We start from the raw sequence: 24,252 nt of genomic DNA, 5'->3' as shown, positions 1-24,252 counted from the left end.
TTATTACATGGTGGAGGAGACCTCCTGGGGAAGCTTTACAGTCAGTTTAAGCTAGTCTTTAGTTGTACTATTGTTTGGATTATAATTAGATTGTAATGGATACCAAAAATAACTAACATTTTAAATTAACAATTGTACAAGGGGTTCTTTTAATAAAATATTAAACTTGCAGTTTTGCACACAAAATTTACAATTTGATATCAGTTATGTCTCAAGGATTTTATAGCAAGATTATAGTCAGGAGGGTGGAAGATGCACCATTTGAGAAATGTGGGAGACAGGCAACAATTAGAACAGGAAACCTCCCATGTCTTGGTTGAAAGTGACTGACGTAATTCTGTTACTCCAAGAGGTAGAACATTGAAATTCACCTACCCTGCACATCTTTTTGGATTGTGGGGGACAGTGACCTGGGGCTGGGATCGAACCTGGGTCCTCGGCACCGCGAGGCAGCAGTGCTAACCACTGCGCCACCATGCTGCCCTAGAAATTTTAATCTCATTCAAATGCTGCCAGAGCGCACAATTTGGCTGCTGCAGATAGTGTGGTCCTTGGCTGCCCACAGGCTTCCCTGCAAGGGGTTAGAGAGTTTGAAAGCCATCGCTTGCCTTGTGGAGCCGAGAGCAGTCTTATTGCTCCTCCTGGCCTCAAAAAAGAAATGTTTCAGATGCATCCTTTGAGGCTTTTTGTTTCATCCGTCCCCAGTGACCAACCTGTTTCCACCTGGCCTGAAAGCCAGTGGCTTCCCCACTATTACTTTAAAAAAAAAAATTTAGAGTAGCCAATTATTTTTCTTTTCCAATTAAGGGGCAATTTAGTGCTCCAATCCACCTAACCTGCACATCTTTGGGTTGTGGGGGTGAAACCCACGCAGACATGGGGAGAATGGGCAAACTCCACACAGACAGTGACCCAGGGCCAGGATTCAAACCCGGGTCCTCAGCGCCACAATCCCAGTGCTAACCACTGCACCACTTGCCACCTGGCTTCCCCACTATAAAATAGAGAATTGGAGAACAAAAATCCTCCAAGGACGAGAAGATTTTTTTTTTTTTAAATACAAAGCAAACAGCATATGCACTGCTTAGTCACGGCACAGTGCCTGTGTGGAGTTTGCACATTCTCCCAGTGTTGGTGTGGGTCTCACCCCCACAACCCATAGATGTGTGGTGCAGGTGAATTGGCCACACTGAGTTGCCCCTTTTGGAAAAGAAAGAATTGGGTACTTCAAATTTGATTTTTTTTAAAAAATAAAATAATGCACCGCTTGGAAAAAAGGAGTAGTGGGCACAATTCAAAGTGACTTTCAAAAGGGAAAATGAATATATACTTTAGGAGAAATTTACTGGGCAACAGGGAAAGAGCAGGAGCAATGGGACTAATGATGGCTCTTGGATGAGTGAGCACAGGCACAATAGGCCAAACGGCATCCTTCTCACTCAAGGACTGGACTGTTCTATACCGTGTCATTATTTACTTTTTATAAATTTAGAGTACCCAATTATTTATATATTTTTTCCAATTAAGGGCACTTCAGCGTGGCCAATCCACCTGACGTACATATCTTCGGATTGTGGGGGTGAATGTGCGAACTCCACAGACAGTGACCCAGGGCCATGATTTGAACCCGGGTCCTCAGTGCTGTAGGCTACAGTGCTAACCACTGCGCCACTGTGTCATTATTTAAATTTGCAAGGAGGATTGAATCGAAGTTCTGAAGGAAGTAAAAACATTAAATTTATTTTTAAAAATACACGTTAAGTGCCCACATACAACGGTGTTGGCTCATCTGTGCACCAGAGCACCCAACACCACAGGCGAGAGAGAGGGAAGAAAAAAAAAAGCAACCATGACTTAACATTAAGCTTTTCCCTCCCACAATCTTATCTGTACCTTTTCAGCAAAAGTGAGTCAGAAAGAATACAGTGGCAGCTATTCTGGGTCCCACCCATCGCCGAATCCCAGTACTCAGCATTTGAAACTTCAGGAATCCATAATGGTGGCGGATCATACCAACAAGTTTTCACTTTTTGTAACATCAGAACCAACACAAATTAAATAGGACTTAAGCAGACAATTGATACTTCCACGTAAAAAGAAAAGGTAAATTTCACTTTAGGTCTTACTCAACCACAAACATTTGCATCACTCCCACAAGACATAGCTACACAGCTTCAGGAGATGCTGTCCCTTCTATTCACGCGGGCCAGGTCAGAAGTCCTATTCAACAATAGCTTTCACCTCAAGAGTTCACGGTGCGATCATTAGTAAGGCACACTTCCTACAACCCTCGCTCCCTTGGGTCATAAGACCAGAAGACATAGGAGCAGAATTAGGCCACTTGGCCCATCGAGTCTGCTCCGCCATTCAATCATGGCTGATATTTTTCTCATCCCCATTCTCCTGCCTTCTCCCCATAACCCCTGATCCCCTTTTTTTTTAAAACAAACAATTTTAATGAGGTATTTTTGGCATTACAAACAGCAACAGTATAAAAACAATGTACAAAGAACAAACAGTGCAATCACCGACTCCCATCTCGCCAAGACCCGCCGATTTGACCCCCTATTCTGCGCTACCCTAACCCCCCCCCCCCCCCAGCTGACGATTAATTCTCCGCAAAGAAGTCAATGAATGGTTGCCACCTCCGGGCAAACACCAACAGTGACCCTCTCAAAGCGAACTTAATCTTCTCTAGGCTGAGAAAACTCGCCATGTCAATTAACCAGGTCTCCGACTTCAGGGGCTTTGAGTCCCTCCAATCTAGCAGTATCCGTCTCCGGGCTACCAGGGAAGCAAAGGCCAGAACATCTTCCTCTTTCTCCTCCTGAATTCCCGGGTCTTCCGACACCCCGAAAATTGCCACCTCTGGACTCATTACCACCCTGGTTTTCAATACTCTGGACATGACGTCCGCAAACCCCTGCCAATATCCCCTAAGTTTTGGACACACCCAGAACACGTGGACATGGTTCGCTGGTCCTCCTGCACATTTTATACACCTGTCCTCCACCCCAAAGAATCTACTCATCCGGGCCACTGTCATGTGGGCCCGATGGAACACCTTGCATTGGATCAAGCTGAGCCTGGCGCATGTTGCAGTCTCTGCTCAACGCGTCCGCCCAAAAGCCATCCTCCATCTCACCACCAAGCTCCTCCTCCCACTTACGCTTCAGCTCCTTGGTCTGCATCACCTCCATCCCATAAGTTTTTTTGTAGATGTCCGAGACGCTCCCCTCTCCCACCCATCCCCTAGACACTACCCTATCCTGGATCCCCCTTAGTGGGAGTGGGAAGGATGATACCTCCCTGCGCAGAAAGTCCCGCACCTGTAAATAGAACAGGTCCCCCATCCTCTCAATTCCCAGCCTTCGCCATGCTCGAAACCCCCCCATGGCAAACCAGTGGTTGTCACATATTGGGGACCAGATTGATGCTCCCACTGCTCCAACGTACCTCCTCCACTGACCCCAGATCCTCAAGGCCGCCACCACCACAGGGCTAGAGTACCTCGCCGGCGGGAATGGCAGAGGTGCCGTTATCAACGCCCCCAAGCTGGTGCCCCTCCATGAAGCTGCCTCCATCCGCTCCCAAACCAACGTCTTTATCATGGCTGTGTTAGCCGCCCAGTAGTAATTACTGAAATTTAGCTGGGCAAGCCCCCCCTTCCCCCGATTCCTCTCGAGCATCACCTTCTTCACTCGCGGGGACTTACCCGCCCACAAAGCCCAGGATGATTTTGTTAACCCTCTTAAAAAAGGACTGCGGGATGAAAATTGGGAGACATTGAAATACAAATAAAAATCTCGGTATAACCGTCATTTTAACCGTCTACACCATCCCAGCCAGCGACAGCAGCAGCTCATCCCATCTCCAAAACTTGCCCCTCATCTACTCAACCAACCAGGACAAGTTCAACTTGTGTATCCAGCCCCAGTCGCACCCCTAGATACCCAAAACTGTCCCCCACTAACCTAAACGGCAGGTCCCCCAGCCGACCCCTCGCCTGGACTACAAACATCTCACTCCTTGTCATATTCAATTTATATCCCGAAAACCGAATAAATGTCCCCAAAATCACCATAATTTCACCCATTCCTGCCCTGGATCTGATACATATAGGAGCAGGTCGTCCGTGTACAGCGAAACTTTACTACCCCCCCCCCCCCCCCCCCAGAGCAATTAGCTCTATAGCTAATGCAAACAGCAGTGGGGAGAGGGGACAGCCCTGTCTCGTCCCCCGGTGCAGTCTAAAATAGTCCGAGGTCGTCCTTACACTCGCCTCCGGGGCCTGGTACAACAGCCTAACCCAGTCGATAAAGCCCCTACCGAACCCAAATCTCCCAACACCTCCCATAAATAGTCCCACGCCACCCGGTCGAACGCCTTCTCTACATCCATTGCCACAACTACCTAAACCTCCCTACTCTCCGGGGGCATCATAATCACATTGAGCAGCTTTCTTATATTGGCCATCAACTGCCTGCCCTTGACAAACCCGGTTTGATCCTCCATAATCACATCCGGCACACAATCTTCAATCCTGGAGGCCAGAATTTTGTGAGATCGGCCTATATGACCCGCATAGCTCCGGGTTCTTGTCCTGCTTCAATATTAACGTAATAGTGGCCTGTGACATCGTCGGGGGCAGCACCCCTCTATCTCTCGCCTCATTGAAAACCTTGACCAGCAACAGCCCTAATATCCCTGAGAATTTCTTGTTGAATTCCACCAGATCCCGTCTGGCCACGGGGCTTTACCCAACTGCATTGCCTTCAAGCCCTCAACTATTTCTTCAGCCCTAAATCAGGACCCCCAGCCCATCCACCAGCAGCTCCCTGCTCACCTTTGGGAAGGACAGTCCGTCCAGACAGCGTCTCATCCCCCCAGGCCTCATGGGGGGTTCAGAGCAATAGAGCCTACTGTAAAAGTCCCTGAACGCCCCGTTTAGCCCTGCCGAATCCCCTACCAAGTTTCCATCCCCATCAACCACCCTCTCTATCTCCCTGCCCGCCTCCCTCTTCTTAAGCTGCTGTGCCAGCATTCTGCTGGCCTTCTCCCAGTGTTCGTAGAACGCACCCCTCGCCTTCCTAAGCTGCTCCACTGTCCTATCTGTGGACAGCACCACGTACTCTGCCTGCAGCCTCCGACATTCCCTTAAAAGCTCCACCCCCGGGGTCACCGCATACCTCCTATCTATCTGTAGAATCTCCTTAACCAGTCGGTCCGTCTCTGCCCGATCCGTCCTGTACCTATAAGCCCAAAATCATCTCCCCTCTCACCACTGCCTTCAGCGCCTCCCAGACCACCGCTACCAAGACTTCCCCAGTGTCATTAATTTGCAGGTAGTTCTGCATGCACTTCCTCAGCCTCTCGCACACTGCCTCGTCCGCCAACAAGCCCACGTCCAACCTCCATTGCGGGCGCTGGAAGCTCTCCTCACCAACCTGCAGTTCCACCCAGTGTGGGGCATGATCTGAAATAGTGATGGCCGAATACCCAGTGTCCACCACCCCTGCCAGCAAATCCGGGTCAAAATGAAAAAGTCAATCCGGGAATAAACGTTATACACATGCGAATAAAAAGAAAACTCCTTCCCCATCGGCTGCTTAAACCTCCATGGGTCGACCCCCCTCATCTGCTCCATGAACCCCATCAGTTCCCTCGCCATTGCTGGCACTCTCCTAGTTTTCAAACACGACCGGTCCAGGCCAGGATCGATGACGGTATTAAAATCCCCTCCCATAACCAACTTGAGAGTTAGGCATCTTTCTCAGCGCCCTCTATGAATTCTACATCGTCCCAGTTTGGAACGTACACGTTAACCAAGACTACCTTCCTCCCCTCCAGCTTACCGCTCACCATGACTAGACTGCCCACCTGAAATTGCACCCGCTTATTGATTAAAATAGCCACCCCTCTGGTCTTGGTGTCCAGTCCCGAATGAAAGACCCGACTGACCCACCCCTTCCTTAGCCTGACTTGATCCGCCACTTTCAGGTGTCGCTCCTGCAACGTTACCACGTCCACCTTCAGAGCCCTCAGATGCGTGAACACACGCGCCCTCTTAACCGGCCCATTCAACCCTATAATGTTCTAAGTGATCAGCCTAGTTGGGGGGCACCGTGCCCCCCCCCCCCCCCCAACCCCCCCGGGAAGATCAGCCATCCCCTTTCCAGGGCCCACCTCCTGGCCATACGCCACGCCTCCAGGCAGCCCCCACCCCCAACCTCCTCTGTCCCAAATCCTAATCCCTCCCTCATCAGCAGAGTAACTCCCCTCACCCACCCCCCCCCCCCCCCATAACCTAACCCCTGCGATATATTGATCATATACACGCCCCCCCCCCCAACCCCCCCGCACTGTGCTGCTTCTGTAGACTAGCTCACCCAGCTACCCTGGTGGCCCTCTCCTCCGGCACCAAGAAGTCTCCCACCTATTTTTCCCTTACTCCCCTCCCCTAAACCAACTTGTGCGGGGTCCCCCGGCCCCAGCGTGGCTTCCTCGCCATCGCCCTGTACACCTCCAACGGTCAGGGAAAAGCCCCCTCCCCCAGATGCTTCTGAAATATATTAGCCACAAACGCGCCAGCATCAGACCCCTCCGCCCCTTCTGGGAGACCGACAATTCTTAAGTTCTGCCGGCGAGCTCTATTCTCCAGCAGCCTCTTTTGCTGATTCTTCAACATCCCCACCTCCAGCTCTACCACCGTTTGGTGCTCCTCCTGGTCCGCCAGCGCTTTCTCCAGCTTCTGAATCGTCCGACCCTGGGCATCCAGCCTATCAATCAATTCCTTTAATCGGGTCAAGACAGTCACGTTTCTGTCTACCAAATTATCTGCGCCTTCAAAGCCAGTACTCAAACCACAAAAATATCAGGGGGGGGGGGGGGAAGAGAGAAAAGAGAAGGTCCAAAAGTCCAGCCAGAGCGGGAGCCACCAAATAGAACGATACAGCGCAGTACAGGCCCTAACGATACAGCGCAGTACAGGCCCTTCGGCCCACGATGTTGCACCAAAACAAAAGCCATCTAACCTACACTATGCCATTATCATCCATATGTTTATCCAATAAACTTTTAAATGCCCTCAATGTTGGCGAGTTCACTACTGTAGCAGGTAGGGCATTCCACGGCCTCACTACCCTTTGCGTAAAGAACCTACCTCTGACCTCTGTCCTATATCTATTACCCCTCAGTCTAAGGTTATGTCCCCTCGTGCCAGCCATTTCCATCCGCAGGAGAAGGCTCTCACTGTCCACCCTATCCAACCCCCTGATCATTTTGTATGCCTCTATTAAGTCTGCTCTTAACCTTCTTCTCTCCAACGAAAACAACCTCAAGTCCATCAGCCTTTCCTCATAAGATTTTCCCTCCATACCAGGCAACATCCTGGTAAATCTCCTCTGCACCCGCTCCAAAGCCTCCATGTCCTTCCTATAATGCGGTGACCAGAACTGTACGCAATGCTCCAAATGCGGCCGTTCCAGAGTTCTGTACAGCTGCAACATGACCTCCTGCAAATGTGCGACTTACTCCCTCATAGCCGCCACCGGAAGTCCTCTCCTGATCCCCTTATTAATCAAGAACCTATTTATCTCTGCCTTAAAGACACACAGTGAATTGGCCTCCACAGCCTTCGGCAGCGAAGAGTTCCACAGATCCACCATCCTCTGGCTGAAAAAATTCCTCATCTCTGTTTTAAAAGGATCGTCCCTTTATTCTGAGCTGGTGTCCTCTGGTTATAGTTTTTCCTACAAGTGGAAACATCCTCGCCACGTCCACTCTATCCAGGCCTCGCAGTATCCTGTAAGTTTCAATAAGATCCACCCCCTCATCCTTCTAAACTCCAACGAGTACAGACCCAGAGTCCTCAAACGTTCCTCATATGACAAGTTCTTCATTCCAGGGATCATTCTTGTGAACATCCTCTGGACCCTTTCCAAGGCCAGCACATCCTTCCTTCGACATGGGGCCCATAACTGCTCACAAATACTCCAAATGGGGTCTGACCAGAGCCTTATACAGCCTCAGAAGTACATCCCTGGTCTTGTTTACATCCCTGGTCAGGGGTTGTTTAGCACAGGGCTAAATCGCTGGCTTTGAAAGCAGACCACGGCAGGCCAGCAGTACGGTTCAATTCCCGTAACAGCCTCCCCGAACAGGAGCCGGAATGTGGCGACTAGGGGCTTTTCACAGTAACTTCATTTGAAGCCTACTTGTGACAATAAGCGATTTTCAGTTTTCAGTTGTATTTCAGCCCTCTTGACACGAATGCTAACATTGCATTTGCCTTCTTAACTGCCGACTGAACCTGCACGTTAACCTTAAGAGAATCGTGAACAAGGACTCCCAAGTCCCTTTGCGCTTCTGCTTTCCGAAATATTTCCCCATTTAGAAAAGTCTATGCCTAAATTCCTCCTCCCAAAGTGCATAACCTCACATTTTTCCACATTGTATTTCATTTGCCACTTCATTGCCCACTCTCCTAGCTTGTCGAAGTTCTTCTGCAGCCCCCTTGCTTCCTCAATACTACCTGTCCCTCTACAGATCTTTGTATCATCTGCAAACTTAGCAACAGTGCCTTCAGTACCTTCTTCCAGATCATTAATGTATATTGTAAAAGGTTGTGGTCCCAGCACAGACCCCGGAAGAACACCACTCGTCACCGGCTGCCATCCTGAAAAAGGCCCCTTTATCCCCACTCTTTGCCTTCTGCCAGTCAGCCAATCCTCTATCCATGCCAGGATCTTGCCCTCAACACCATGGGCTTTTACTTATTTAACAATCTCCTATGCGGCACCTTGTCAAAGGCCTTCTGGAAATCTAAATAAATCACGTTGACCGATTCTCCTTTGTCCAACTTGCTGGTTACCTCCTCAAAGATCTCTTAACAGATTTGTTAGACAAGACCTCCCTTTGACAAAGCCATGCTGACTCAGTCCTATTTACCATGCACTTCCAAAGTGCTTAGTGTTCTCATCTTTTATAACAGACTCTAAAATCTTACCAATGACCGAAGTCAGGCTAACCGGCCTATAATTTCCATCTTCTGCCTCCCTCCCTTCTTAAAACAGTGGTGTTACATTAGCCACCTTCCAGTCCTCTGGGACCCTTCCTGCCTCCAGTGATTCCTGAAAGATCATCACTAATGCCTCCACAATTTCCTCAGCTAACCCTTTTAGGACCCTGGGGTGTAATCCATCCGGTCCAGGTGGCTTATCCACCTTCAGACCTTTCGGTTTCCCCAGAAGCTTCTCCTTAGCAATGGTCACTGCACTCACCTCTGCCCCCTGGTCCTCCTGGAGCTCTGGCATCCCACTGGTGTCTTCCACCGTGAAGACTGATGCAAGGAACGAGTTCCGTTTGTCTGCCATTTCTTTGTTTCCTATTATTACTCCTCCAGCCACATTTTCTAGGTGGTCCAATGTCTATTATTGCCTCTCTCTTACCTTTTATATATTGAAAAAAAATCTCTTCCTATCTTCCTTTATATTACTAGCTAGCTTGCACTCGTACTTCATCTTCTCCCCCCCTTATTGCTTTTTTAGTTGTCCTCTGCTCGCTTTTAAAGGCTTCCCAATCCTCTGGTTTCCCACTAATCCTCACCACTGTCTGCTTTTCCCTTAAGCCTTTATGCGGTCCTTGACATCCCTCGTCAGCCATAGATGCCTTGTCCTCCTCCTTGGTATGAATTTCTGTTGTGCCTCCCTAATAACCCCCAAAACTCCTGCCATTGCTGTTCCACTGTCTTCCCTGCTAGGCTCCTTTTCCAATCAACTCTGGCCAGCTCCTCCCTCATGTCTTTGTAGTTACCCTTATTGAATTGTAATACCGTTACATGTGGTTGCAGCTTCTCCCCCAGAAACTGCAGGGTAAATTCGATCATATTGTGGGCACTGCTCCCTAAGGGTTCCTTCACCTTAAGTTCCCTAATCAAGTCTGCCTCATTACACATCACCAAATCCAGAATTGCCTGTTCCCTAGTAGGCTCGGTCACAAGCTGCTGCTCCAAAAACCATCTCTTAGGCATACCACAAATTCCATGTCTTGGGATCCACTACCAACCTGATTTTCCCAGTCCACATTCAGATTGAAGTCCCCCATGATTTATTTAATATTGCCTTTTTTACATGCCTTTTCTATCCCTCGATTTATTTTCTGCCCACATCCGGACTACTGCTAGGGGGACTGTACATACCTCCCATCAGGGTCTTTTTACCTTCGCGATTCCTCAACTGTACCCACAGAGATTCTATATTGCTCCTTGCTATCGATTTAATTTCATTCCTTACTAACAATGCAACCCCGCCCCCTTTGCCCATTTGCCTGTCCTTTCGATAGGACATATATCCTTGGATATTTAGATCCCAGCCCTGACCCCCTTGCAGCCACGTTTCTGTGATGCCCACACCATCGTACCGGCCAATTTCAATGTGCGCAACAAGCTCATTTACCTTGTTCCGTGTACTGCGCGCATGTAGGTACAACACCCTCAATCCTGCATTGGCCACCACCCTTTTCACACTCTCCTCTGTCACTGTATCCTGTACTGTGGCCTTTTTTGATTTTTGACTATGGCTTCTCCGCCTTCCACTTTTCCCCCCTTACTGCTTTTTGCTTCTGGCCCCGTTTTACTTCCCTCCGACTTCCTACATTGGATCCCATCCCCTGCCACATGAGTTTAACCCCCCCACCCCCCCAAAACAGCTCTAGCAACCCCCCCCCCCCCCCTCGGACATCGGTTTCAGTGCTGCCCAGGTGTATACCGTCCGGTTTGTACTAGTCACACCTCCCCCAGAACTGGTTCCAATGGCCCAGGAATTTGAATCCCTCACTCTTGCACCATCTCTCGAGCCACGCATTCATCCTATCTATCCTGACATTCTGACTCTGACTAGCTCGTGGCACTGGTAGCAATCCGGAGATCACTACCTTTGAGGTCCTACTTTTTAGTTTAATTCCTAACTCCCTGTATTCAGCTTGTAGGACCTCATCTCGTTTTTTTACCAATATCGTTGGTGCCTATGTGCACCACGACAGTTGGCTGGTCACCCCCCCCCCCCCCCCCCCCCCAAAGAATGTCCTGCAGCCGCTCAGAGACATCCTTGACCCTTGCACCAGAGAGGCAACATACCATCCTGGAGTCTCGATTGCGTCCGCAGAACCACCTGTCTATTCAGCTTACGATTGAGTCCCCCATCACTATCGCCCTGCCATTCTTCTTCCTAGCCCAGTTGCGCAGCAGAGCTAGCCACAGTGCGTTCCCCTGGTGAGCCATCTCCATCAACAGTATCCAAAGCGGTATTATCGGTTTTGCAGGGAGATGACCACAGGGGACACCTGCACTGCCTTCCTACTCTTGCTCGGTCTTTTGGTCACCCATTTTCTATCTCCCTCAGTAACTTTCACCTGCGGTGTGACCAACTCGTTAAACGTGCTATCCACAGGTCATGACAGTCCTGTTGGTGTAGCTTTCGAAGAGTTCCAATTCAACTGACCAACCAATAACACCCCATTTCACTGCCTGGCCACGGATACAAACTCTCAACTCTTTTGCACGCCAGGGATATTCGCAGCACCTTTTAGGATTCACTCGTACACCGCTTCTTCTTGCTACCAAACAAAAACTGCCCTAGTTGGAGAGAAATTGTTGGCTTCCCCTCACATGAATTCTATGTTCCTCTTTCGGTCTCTGTGCGCTGGTCGCCTTACCCCTCCAGCTCCTCTGCTTGGAGCTTCCCTTCATGTCTGCCAGCCTTACAGTTTCTAATCTCCTTCTGGTACTGCTTCCAGATCAAGGATCATCAGTTCACATGGACCAGTATCTTTTATTATCCAAGAAAAATGACATTGAAACATCGCCCAGACATTTTTAAAAATTACAAAATGTCTTTACTGTACTGCTTCAGTTCAAAGGTCGGCACAATCACACTATGGCCAGAGCTCCAGCTGCTTTACAATTTTATGAGCTCTTTACTTAGGGATTCCAATGTATTCACACAAAAGCAATACGCTACAGATATAAAAAATGAATTATTGGAAATATACAGATCTGACAGCATCTATGGCAAAAGAAATAGAGTTAATGTTTCAGGTCAATAACCTTTCAGCCCTTTTACCTGCTCACAATCCAAACAGTGATTTGTATTTACTTCTGACAACTTAGTATACCTTATTCATTGCTCACAATGTGGTCTGCTCTACAATGAGGCATTCCATTACAGAGTCCTCCACCATCAACATCCAGGGGATTACCATTGACCAGAAATGGAACTGGACCCAGCCATATCAATACCATGGCTTCAAGAGCAGGTCAGAGGCTAGGAATCCTGCGGCAAGTAACTCACCTCCTGACCCCCCCCCACCCCCCAAGCCTGTCCACCATCCACAAGGCGCAAAATCAGGAGGAGTGTGATGGAATACCCTCCACTTGCTTGGATGAAAGCAGCCCCCCCCCCCCCCCCAACCACAAACATTCACTCCCTCTTACCACTGGTGTACAGTAGCATGTACCATCGACATGTACTGCAGGAACTCATCGAGGCTCCATGGACAACACCTTCCAAACCCATAACCGCTACCATCTAAAAAAGGACAAGGAGCAACAGATACATGGGAACACTACCACATGCACATTCCCCTCCAAGCCACACACCATCCTGACTTGGAACTGCCACCATGCCTTCACTGTCACCGGGTCAAAATCATAGAATTCCCTTCCTAACAGCACCCTGAGTGCACCTACACCACATGGACTGCAGTGGTTGAAGAAGACCGCTACCACCACCTTCTCAAAGGACAATTAAGGATGGACAATGAATTCTGGATTAGCCAGTGACGCCTACATCCCAGGAGGGAATTTTTAAAAAAACATCACGGGTGATTGTTTTAGAGGAACAGCCCGTTCTGTCCACAAGTACAAGTCAAGTTTCTAGTTGCCTGCCATCGCTGTCACATACTGACCTCGGTCCTCAGCCTCCTGGAGTTCTTCAATTGTTGTTTTCCTACTCACAACCCTTGCACTCGAGAACCCCATTACATTTCTAACTTTTTCCCAGTTCTGACAAAAAAGGTTATTTACCAGAAATATTATAAACATTTTTTCTCCACAGATTCTGCCTGACCTGCTGAGTATTTCCAACATTTTGGTTTTCATTCCAATGCATTTATTTTACTGTGCTATCAATAGCAGCAGTCCCATAAACATGGTCTGCCTCCAAGTTGTCTGACAGCCTTTATGGGTGGGTTTTCATGGGTTGCCACATTGTTTGGCCCACAGCTAAGTGGGCAGCTCACTTATTCCCTGCAGAGATCAGTAGAAGCACAATCAGCTAAGAGAAAAAGTGAGCAAAACACACTTTTCCACAACAAGAAAAAAAAAAAAAGAGTAGTTTCCACATTACCAGGGCCCTCGGACACTTTTCAGTCACAGCATCAAAACTTTAGGGTTGAGTTGGCATAACCATTGGAGAGAGCATACACAGTCTCTAATCATTTCAATTCAGCCTCTTGGGTTATTATGCCACAAAGGGAGACATGGGATGGTAGAAAACAGCACAACTTTAAAAGACTGATCAAAGTATCATTGACAGTAGTCTGGTTGCTGGTTACATGTGTCACAAAACATTACGTTAGCAGATCTCCTGTGCCATCGCTCAGGAGATTCGTACACTGGCTTTGAAAGGAATCCGAAGATCAGGAGTTAGCACAGCAGTGCAATCAGGTACATTACACTTTTCCTATCCATAGAACGTTCCAAAGTGCTTCACAAGCAATGGAATACTTTTGAAGTGCGGTCTCTTAGGTATGCAAATATGGTGGCCATTTTGCACCCAACCAAGATCCCACAAACAGCAATTGTTGTAGGTGTTACTTGAAGGAGATACCTTGGTCAGGGCACCAAGGCAACACTCTACTTTTCTTCCAATAGCATAGTGAGATCTTGCATGTCCACCCAGGGAGTCAGATAGGGCCTCAGTTTAAGAGACTGCACCTCCAACAATGCAGCTCTTAAAAAAAAATTGTCAAGTCTAGATCATATTCTTGAGTCAAGATTGTTGTGATTGCAAGCTCCAGTCAAGAGACAACGTGTTACCACCAATGAAAAAGAAAACTGATTCAAGTTAATTGCAATATGGTGCTGGAATTGTTTCAAAGAGATTTTTTGTTTTTCAATTACAGACTAAGTTAATAAACAATTGGGAACATAGGAGGTGGGAGAATGGAAGGTGGGAGAATGTAGTGATTTCTTTTCAGTACTTTCCATCCGCCCCAATCTGGTTTCCAATTTAGACCATGTGATAATCTATGTACCAAAAAAAAAACTCCTCAAATGTCTGCACACAAACAATCCCACAATTCAAGAGAATTATACCTCTCACTTCCAGTGTAGCAGCCTGTCCAGAAATAAATTTGGATAGATGCATTATTGCATAACTAGTTCAAGACACGTGTTGAAAAGAAAACAGCTTTCAAAACAAAATAAAAAGCTGGTTTTGCAGCACTGTTGCACAACTGGAAAATAAAAACAGCAGCTGCTGACAAACTTGAACAAAAGCAACTTTTCAACACTATGAAACAATCTTTGGCAGATCAGCAAATCAAACCTTCCAAATGTGCAGTAACAATTATTTTGGAGCAACTTGCTGTGTTGTCATACTACCCATTACCACAGACAGACAATGTGTTGTTTTTTTTAAATCAAGACAGCAACTTCGCCCCCTCGCCTATCTACAGATGTATGATTCACATTGTAGTTTCTCATTCCAGAACGTAGAATCAGTTGGCAATTTGACTAGGGAAAGGGGAAATATAATTTAGTTAAATACAATTGTATTCCTACCAGACAGCCACACATGGATCAGTAAGATAATCACCACTCTTCCCCAACCCAAAGAATGATCAACTTGCATTTAGATTGGACCATATACCCTCTGGACATCACAAAGCACCCTCGAACCAATTAAGTATTTTTGAAGTGCAGTCACTTAAGTGGGCACATTTGGTGGTCAATCTGAACACAGCAAGAAAGTGATCAGACCAACACTTTGGTGACATTAGTAAAATATTTTACCCTTGGTCAGGACACTAGAACTCCCTATGCATGTTTGTTTTACCCCTCATTCTTAACAGCTAGCTAGAGTTTCAGTTTAAATACATTTTTAAAATGGCAATGCAGCGTGTCAGCAAGAGTGAGGCTTTAACCGAGTGGCAGTGGTCAGTTACACCAAAGGTCATGTCGACAGAATTTGAACAGATTAGCCAATGTTTTTCTTCTTGAAATTACAATTTGGCATCATAGACTCCAAACATCTGGCACAATGCATCCTTAAGCACACAATTCATTAGACTGACTCACCAGGAAAGGTGGAAGTGATTTTCAGCCAACATTAAACATTTTAATTCAGGTCCACCAGATTTTTTCCATCCGTATAAATCAAAAGTACAATGCATTATTTTTAAACAGCAAGTGCTGATGGCATCGCTTGTGGAAACAGGTTTGGAGTGTTTTGAAGTTGAATTAAGGACAGCTGGAAAAAAGCTTCAGCTACTGGTGTTAATCCATTAGACCATCAGATTCAGCAACTCCTCAGAGCCAATTCTTCTGATGAGACCACTTACTATAAAAACTTAAACAATTAATCAGAGCTTTTTGCAATAGTTCTTCTCCACCAGCCTCCCCACACATAAATATAATATTGATAGGAATATCTGAATATCTGCACATTTGAGAAGCTATTGGATAACGTAAACAAAAGTAATAAAAATCTGATTAATATCTTTAAAACAACTCATACCTTAGCCAACTTTTATATCCTACTGTCTTCAGGGGATTCCAAAATTGTAAAGAACTTCCTCATTTTTATTCAATAATATTTAATTAAACATTGCAAGTTTCGAACAACAGCCACATAGCACAGCATACTGGCACATAAAAGACTTTGAATCTGAACCACATGTATAAAAAGTTCCTGATCTTGGTTGGAACATCAGGAGAGCTATTAAACAGCAACACAAGAAAAGTGCTCACCTCTCAGGTATCAACATAAAAAAACAGTACCGGTCACACAAAAGGTAAAGAAATTAATCAAATTTATAAAAATGAAAAACATCAAAATCTATATTTAATTCCTTTACTTAAGTCAGTACTGTATTTTTTTCAAAGTCAATCAATAGATCAGAGTCAGTAAACAAATAAAGTAACTTCTGAATTTGATAACGGCTTTTTTTGATTTCAACTCCAAATATGTTAAGGAAAATAAATTGATTACAACACATTAAATATTTTAGTATTAAATGAAACACAAATGTTGAATTCAGCAGCAGACCACAATTTATTTCAGTGTCTATCGATGTATAATTACTGTAGTCTCAATCTTATAATTATCGATCCCCGCCAAAAGAGTAAACCTGCATAAAAGTTAAGTGTACTCAAGATTTCATTTTCAATTAGTACAAAACAGAAATTTTTTAAATTAGTAAACACTACACGTATTAAGCCACTTGCTTTGAACAATCTTTCTTCAGAATTACTCAAGCTTTTCCAAGTTATTTTAAAGTTAATATCCCAAGAAAGACATCTCAACAAAAAAAAAAAAAAATCAAATTCAATTGCTAAAACTCCTTATCTGGATGGGGGAGGGAGCTCACCTTAACAGGTGGATGCGTATGCACAAATCTGCAGAACTGGGGAGGGAAAAGATACAACAAATCAGGAGACCAATTCAGAAACACCCAGGCATACATTTTTTTAAAATGACTAAATAGACCAAAGTCCTTTTTTAAAAAAAACGCAGAATTTTCTTCTGACCACAAATCCAAGAGAGGACGGCTGGACTTTTTAACCGCTCCTCGATCTACTCAACAACTTTTCAAGAGGGAAATTTCTTCAATATCGTGTATTTTGCTGCCGGAATTTTTCTCCTCACCTGTTGAGACGTTCGTCGCCACTAACGGTTTTCCAAATGTCAACGCAAGTTTATATTCCAGCGAGGAGAAAGCTTTTCCCCAGCACTGCCTTGCCACCGCACCTGCTTCCACTGCCCAGTTCCAATTTCCCAGACTGACGGCACCGTCTCGAGACTTTAAGCCACGCACCAGCTAGTGACCTCAGCGCGTCAGAGCCGGAGTTGAAGTCATCCTTGCAAGTCCTCCGAGCTTGCAGGGGGCGCATGCGGGAGCGCGGGCAGCTCGAAAGCCCTTCGACGCCAGACAACATCGCCTCGCGCGCGGGATGCATGGTCCACTTGAACAACATCATCTGCAGGATTGGGAGACACGAATGTTCCGGTGTTTACACCACCTGCTGGAGTTCCCCAGCAATGCTACGCTTTCAAAGAAAAATACACTTTTTATTTCTGGGCAAAGTCATTGGATTGTTCCACATTTTGAAGAAGGGATGAAGTGGAGAGGATGTGTTCAAAATTAGGATTGGGGGGGAGGTCTGGACAGAATACATTGTGAGAAACTTTTCCCATTGCTGGAAGGATTCAAATCCAGTGAGCACACCTGGTAATTGGTGAAGAAGCAATGGAGAGTTGAGGAAAAACTTTTTCCACAGTGAGTGGTTAGGATCTGAAATACATTGGGTAGGATTTTCTGGCCCCTCCTGTCTGGCTGAAGACAACAGATTTCAATGGCCCCCAACGGCAAGGTGTAAAATCCAACAACTATCTGAGAGAGTGGTGAAGGCAGATTCAATCATGGCTTTCAAAGGGGAATTGGATAAACAAATGAAGAGAAAAAAATAATCTTTATTGTCACAAGTAGGCTTACATTAACACTGCAATGAAGTTACTGTGAAAAGTCCCAAGTCGCCACCTTCCAGCGCCTGTTCAGGTACACAGAGGGAGAATGTTGACTGTCCAAATTACCTAACAGCACGTCTTTCGGGACTTGTGGGAGGAAACAGACCACCCAGAGGAAACCCACGCAGACACAGAGAACGTGCAGACTCCGCACAGACAGTGACCCAAGCCAGGAATCAATTCTGGCACCCTGGAGCTGTGAAGCAACAGTGCTAACCACTGCTATCATGAGCGGACGTGGGTAGTGGAACCAACTGAGTTCTTATAGATAGCTGCCAAGGAGATAACATGCTGAAGGACCTCACTCTACTGTAACCATTCTATGGCCACGACTACATAGAATACAGCATAGAACCTCACCCCATCATATCTTTCAACTGTATTTTTTTCTCCCTTATGTGTTTATCCAACTTCCTGTAAATTATGTTGCCTGCTTGCAACGTGATACTCTATCAGGTCACAAATTAGAGTATCATTATGTTCAATGCTCAGTGATAAATATCTCAGTACTTACTGAAGAAAGGGTTAGAGGATGGACACTGAGCTGGAGGGAAGAAGTTGAATAGAAAGGCCTGAGCGGGCAACAGCCCTGTTACTGGAATGAGAGTGGGAGGTCACAGGCACAGATGGCGAGGGAGGGGGTTCCAGAGATTGGGGGTAAGGTGGGAGGGGTGAAACATGGTAGACTTCAACATGAGAACAACAATGTGAAAGTTACATGTCTGAGAACACAGTAGAGCCTGACAAGGACAGGAGTGATATTAATTCAGGTGAGACTAGAAGACTCCCAACATTCTGGATAACTTGTGGTTTAGAGAAATTGATTTTAACCAGGCTTCTTTCAATATTGAAGTCGCTTATTGTCACAAGTAGGCTTCAAATGAAGTTGCTGTGAAAGCCCCTAGTCGCCACATTCTGGCGCCTGTTCGGGGAGGCTGTTTCGGGAATTGAACCGTGCTGCTAGCCTGCCTTGGTCTGATTTCAAAGCCAGCGATTTAGCCCTGTGCTAAACCAGCCCCTAATATTGATTTATTATGAAACAAAACTTTTTAAACAAGTTGCAAAACTGGTTAACATACAATTTATAATCTGGAAATGTAACAATTTATCTCTTTTTTAAAATCCCGACACACACAAACACAAAACAAGAACAAGACAATTAAGGTATCTGCATAAGAAGTCATATGGACTCAAAATATTAACTCTGTTTCTCTCCACAGATACTGCCAGACCTGCTGAGTTTTTCCATCATTTTCTGTTTTTATTTAAGGTCTCTGCAGAGATTGGTGTAAGGGGACATCCAAAAAGGATGACATTCGAAAAGGTATTTCCAGTGTTAATCTGACCGAGTTCTGGTCACAGTGAAACACTGTCTTTGATAACTTTCGCTTGTATTATGATCCCAGACCAGACCCCCACAGTGGCTAGAATACTGGACAGAAACCCCAATACTTTATTTTAATTTTGTAAGACTGTGAAGAAAGGATAGCTCACTTCAGGGGTGATTTCACAAAGAAATAGGGATATGGTATTTTAAAACAAACTTTATTAGTAACACAGTATTAAAATATCTTTAACATCACACTAGAAAATAGCTTACAATTATCCCTTAAACAATGCTAATTAACACAGTGAATACAGTAACCCTTAACTGCTATCTTTATTCCCATTCAAATAACAACAAAAGAACCATCTCAGCTCTCAATCCACTGTTAAATAGTTAGCCCTCAAGAATACCTGCTTTACAGAAATGTTCTTTGAGAAAGAGAGATCCTTTGACACTACTGTAAAGAATAGATCTGAATCCTGCCAGAACCATGCAGAAATTCTTTTTTTTTTAAAATTACATTTAGAGTACCCAATTAATTTTTTCCAATTAAGGGACAATTTAGCGTGGCCACTCCACCTGCCCTGCACATCTTTAGGTTGTGGGGGCGAAGCCCACGCAAACACGGGGAGAATGTGCAAACTCCACATGGACAGTGACCCAGAGCCGGGATCGAACCTGGGAACTCAGTGCCGTGAGGCAGCAATGCTAACCACTGCCCCACCGTGCTGCCACCATGCAGAAATTCTGGCTGTTTTCTTCAAAAGCTGTTTCAGCTCCCCTTATAATTACACTCTTCTGAACTGTTTGGAAAGAAACTGCTAATCTAGCTACAAACAAATCTTTTAACTGAACTGAGATGCTTGACTTTTTAAAAATTCAACAATCTTTATTAAACACACAATTGACCCATAAATTAACCTAAAAGATCTAATACTAGAAACACCCACGATTCAGTTATACAACCCGCAAAGACGGCTTGATTGAACCATGGGTACAATTCTTGAGTCCCTCTGGTCCGTCGTCATGAAGGTGAGTCTCGCTAGCAGCTTCTTTCTTCCTTCCTCCTCAGATGTCTCGATTGCCTCTGCCTGGAGTCTTTGAAGATGCTTGACGTCTTCTCACATCACCAACTGACACACAACTAACAGTGCTTTTCTGCAAAACGCCTGACACCTTGGCTCTTCCCAGTAATGACATCATCGTACCGAGCTGAAATCTAAATTAACTCCGTAGGGAATTCCCTTAATCCAAACAACATGCCATCAGCCCAAGCTTTTTACGATGCTTTAATTGCATCCCTGGCTCCCAAAAATCTTTCAACCCAGGTTTCTTTAAAAGCACTACACTAACCCAGGTTTTTAACCCTTACTGCACCAAATACCTGTAATACAATATATCTAAAATTCCTAGATTCATCACACTAGTCACAACTTCACAGGCTTTCAAAATACAGATGAGTTATTCTGAGATGAGAATTTTCAGGTTGAAAGCTAACTGATTCTGGAGTGCAGGCAATACAGTGGGAGAGAAATAAACAACCTTCCTTCACAGTCTGCTTCCAAGGGTTCAAAATAAAATGTTCAGAGAGAACTTCTCCCAGGTCAGATATTTTCAATCAACCAGCAGGAATCCAAGGCCTGGCAACAGCCGTTTTTGCTTTCACTTAAATAAACAAAAGAACTCTTCTCTCACCAGGTGTCCTGTTGGTCGGGGTGACACGATGGCGCAGTGATTAGCACTGCTGCCTCACAGCGCTGAGGACCCCAGTTCGATCTCGGCCCCGGGTCACTGTCAGTGTGGAGTTTGCACATTCTCCCCGTGTCTGTGTGGGTCTCACCTCCCACAACTCAAAGATGTGCAGGGTAGGTGGGTTGGTCATGCTAAATTGCCCCTTAATTGAAAAAAAAGAATTGGGTGCTCTAACTTTTAAGCAAAACAAAAAAAGGTGTCCTGTCGGTCATCTAACTGAACAGATATGATTTATTAGAAAAAGAGCAGCTTACTCTCAGACCAAGAAGAACATGTAGCTTTTTAAAAAAAGCTCAGGAGTGTGTCCAAAATTCATTGTCCTGCCAATTTTTTGAAAGCATATTCCTTACAATGGGGATGAGGGTCCCAGGTTTAAACTTGCAGGGAGAAAGGTGCAACAACCTGAAAATAAACGCACAAGCAGCTGGGCTAACTGGACAGACTTTCGGTGTCCAAGATTTTGAACAGAAAATAGACAGAGCGGTATCACAGAGAAACAAAAGACTGCAACTGGTATGGTCAACAGAGAGAGAGCGGATGACTTCCGGTGGTGGCCATGGAGGAGTAGGTCACACACATTTGATAGCTCCCGCCTGTGACAGACTGTTGGACCTTTTTCTCCCGTTTTTTCCCGGATTTTATTGGATAGTCGGTGAAGAGTGAGACAGTGAGGAGAAATCCCCCTCCAGTGTACGGAGAATTGGACCAGAAGTGGCCGTGAAAGACAGGAGCTGTGAAAGACTCCAGTAACACAGAAAGCATAAGGACCTGTCAAATAATTTATGCTTATATCATATTTTTGCTGTATATATTTCATACAGGTCACCTTTTCACATAATTGTATTTATTTCCAGTTAGATATGTTTTAAGTTGTCTCATGACCCAGGTAGTTTATTTCTTTTCTCTTTTCTGTAGTTTAGGGTATTAGTTGTCTATTATGTAATGTTTGAACCCACTTTTTATAAGGGTGTGAGCCTCCAGCCCAACCACTCATGATTCAGCATTAAGTGGAACTAAACCTGCAATATCACTCAGATAATAGTTGTTGTGGGAAATTGAATTGTCTTTGTCAGAGGGTCCTCATTTGGGTTGAGGCTGCCACATATTATTGCAGCAGAGTAAAGCAGCTGGATGTGCCACATATCTGACCTGAAAGTGCATGGTACTGACATTGGGTGACAAAAGACTCCAATTTCCCACAGCAATTACATGCCTGACCGCAATAAGCAGAATTTTGAAATCTTGAATGTTGCAAAATGGGAGCAATAACAAGGATAGTGTCAGATTCAAGGCATGGTACAGCAGATACTTGTGCACACTGTTGCAATATGAGGTGTATATACCTTAAACTACTGTCAATCATTACACATAGTGATAGGATGTGTTGTATTAGTCCCATGTGTCATGAGAATGTCGCTGTAAGAAATGTTTGGCTGCTCATATTACTGCAGTGATGTCAGAGTGTGGGTGGAGCTGGGCTGTTTGTCAGCTTTTTACTTTCATTTTAGGCTGTTTGCTGCAGGGTGTGTTTTAGTTTCGTTTTCAGTGTTGGAGCTGAAGCCAGACAGAACAGGTGTACTGTTGATCTCTCTGCCATGAAAAGACTATCTCTTGATCATTTGGTGAATTCAGGATTATAAATGTTTTCAGTAGTGAATGTAAACCTGATGTGCTTCTGTTAAAAGGTGTTTCTTCTGTCTTCTGGATGTTGTTTGGGAAGTTATTAAGGATTACTTAGTGTTGTATTCTTTGGGGGTTGTATTTTAATTAATGGTTGCTGAGATGTTCACTGTATGTTTTAAAAAGGTTAACTTGAGTTGATAGAATAAACATTGTTTTGCTTTAAAAAATACTTTTCCATTGCTGCTGTACCACACTTGTAGAGTGGGCCGTGTGCTCCCCATACCACAATCTATTAAAAGTTGTGGGTCAGGTGAACTCCATGATACACTTTGGGGTTCTCTAAACCCTGGCCCATAACACATGATTTGCAGTCCATCTGAAAGCAGCAGTGGTCAAGATCAGACATGTGTCTCAGCCTCCCAGTGAACATTATTGTCTTATATTCAAATAAAGAACCCATATTATTGTTTCACCAATCTTTGAATATGATTGGTATGTTTATGTCAAAGAAGAGAAAGAATGTAACATGGTGGCAGATAGGCAGCACAATCTGTGATTAAGCAGAATACAAGCCTCAACCCTTCACAGGCATCAGAAAAAAACACCCGGTGTGAAAGTGAAACAACCATCAAGCCCCACGGTGTGTAAATGATTCTGTAGCTCTGTAGGAATTCTACACATATCTTTGTTTTGGGATTGTACCATTCTCCAGGCAGCAGATATCAGGTCCTGGTGAAATTGTTCAAACTTGGGAGAGTTTAATTATTAAAGTCTAACTTGCTGAAAAGTTTAAGCAGGGACAAAACTCTTCAGACAGGAGAATTTTTACTGCTGAAGCTGAATTCTGCAGACCGGGCTGAGAAGTATAATCTATCTGGTAACTACTAACAACTAGAAGTCATTTTTCACTTTGCTTTCATTTTTGAAGCCTGCAGCCACTTTCTCGCCCAAATCACTACATCATGGGCAGAACACAGAGCTAAAACCAGGAAAAGTCAGAAAGAGCTACAGTACCATTACTGCAGTCATACAGTAACCTATGACTAGCTAAGGTAGAGACCACTAAATATAGTGCAACTCAGGCAGGCAAATTAACTTCTCAGACAGGCAAATTAACTCTTAAGAGTTGGAGGAGACTTGGATCGCTGTCAAAAAGCATTAAAAGTCCTGTTAAAAGCTTAAGAAAAGGCCACAACATTTCCAATACTCAATTGGAAAGCGATGGATATCCTATCTGTGTTTCCTTTTTTCTGACAATGTGTCTATCTGTATTTTCTGGACCTCAATAAGACTGAACCAAGCCGTTAAAATTGCTATAAACAATGAAGGCCTTCATAGTCTGAGCATGTCAGATCTGTCCAACAACTATCTTAGGAATCCAGACAAAATATGATCAATACTGGAAGATCAATTACAAGTGAAGCTCAACTTCAGAATACACCATCTGGAATCCATGTCCTTTTGGCAACAACTGGCAGAGGACATTGACCATTTCATAAGTAGAATCAGAGATAAGGGCATGATTGCAACTTCATAGCAGTAGAGCTAGCCGACAGAATGATTGAGCTTGTGATAGCATCTACCCCAATGAAAGTGTCCTAAAAAGACCTCTTGGACCAACCAAAAGGTTACACGATGGAAGCATTAGATTAGGCTTCACAAAGAGGAAGCTGAAAACAGTCCCTGCCTCCAGATCTGGCTGTGAAAGAGCCGAAGTAAAGAACAAAATCTGTAAGTATTGTT

At 45.1% G+C, this 24,252-nt stretch overlaps 1 protein-coding gene across 7 annotated transcripts in view; it reads right to left on the bottom strand.

Moving 5' to 3' along the window:
- Positions 1-17,087, bottom strand: part of lima1a (LIM domain and actin binding 1a) — a 164,380-nt gene extending 147,293 nt beyond the window's left edge. For 3 of the 7 annotated variants that reach the window (XM_072493968.1, XM_072493966.1, XM_072493970.1), the window contains exons 1-2: positions 16,929-17,087; positions 16,651-16,686 (exon numbers count right to left, since the gene is read on the bottom strand). The gene's annotated coding sequence lies outside the window, so the exon portion shown is untranslated. The remainder of the gene's footprint in view (positions 1-16,650; positions 16,687-16,928) is intronic. The other 4 variants (XM_072493971.1, XM_072493972.1, XM_072493973.1 and 1 more) reach the window with 2 other exon arrangements.
- Positions 17,088-24,252: the final 7,165 nt, after the last annotated feature.

This window comes from Scyliorhinus torazame, chromosome X (assembly GCF_047496885.1).
Source record: "Scyliorhinus torazame isolate Kashiwa2021f chromosome X, sScyTor2.1, whole genome shotgun sequence".
In the NCBI taxonomy this organism is placed as follows: domain Eukaryota; kingdom Metazoa; phylum Chordata; class Chondrichthyes; order Carcharhiniformes; family Scyliorhinidae; genus Scyliorhinus; species Scyliorhinus torazame.
Note: the sequence above shows the minus strand (reverse complement) of the source record. Positions and strands in the feature narration are given on the sequence as shown.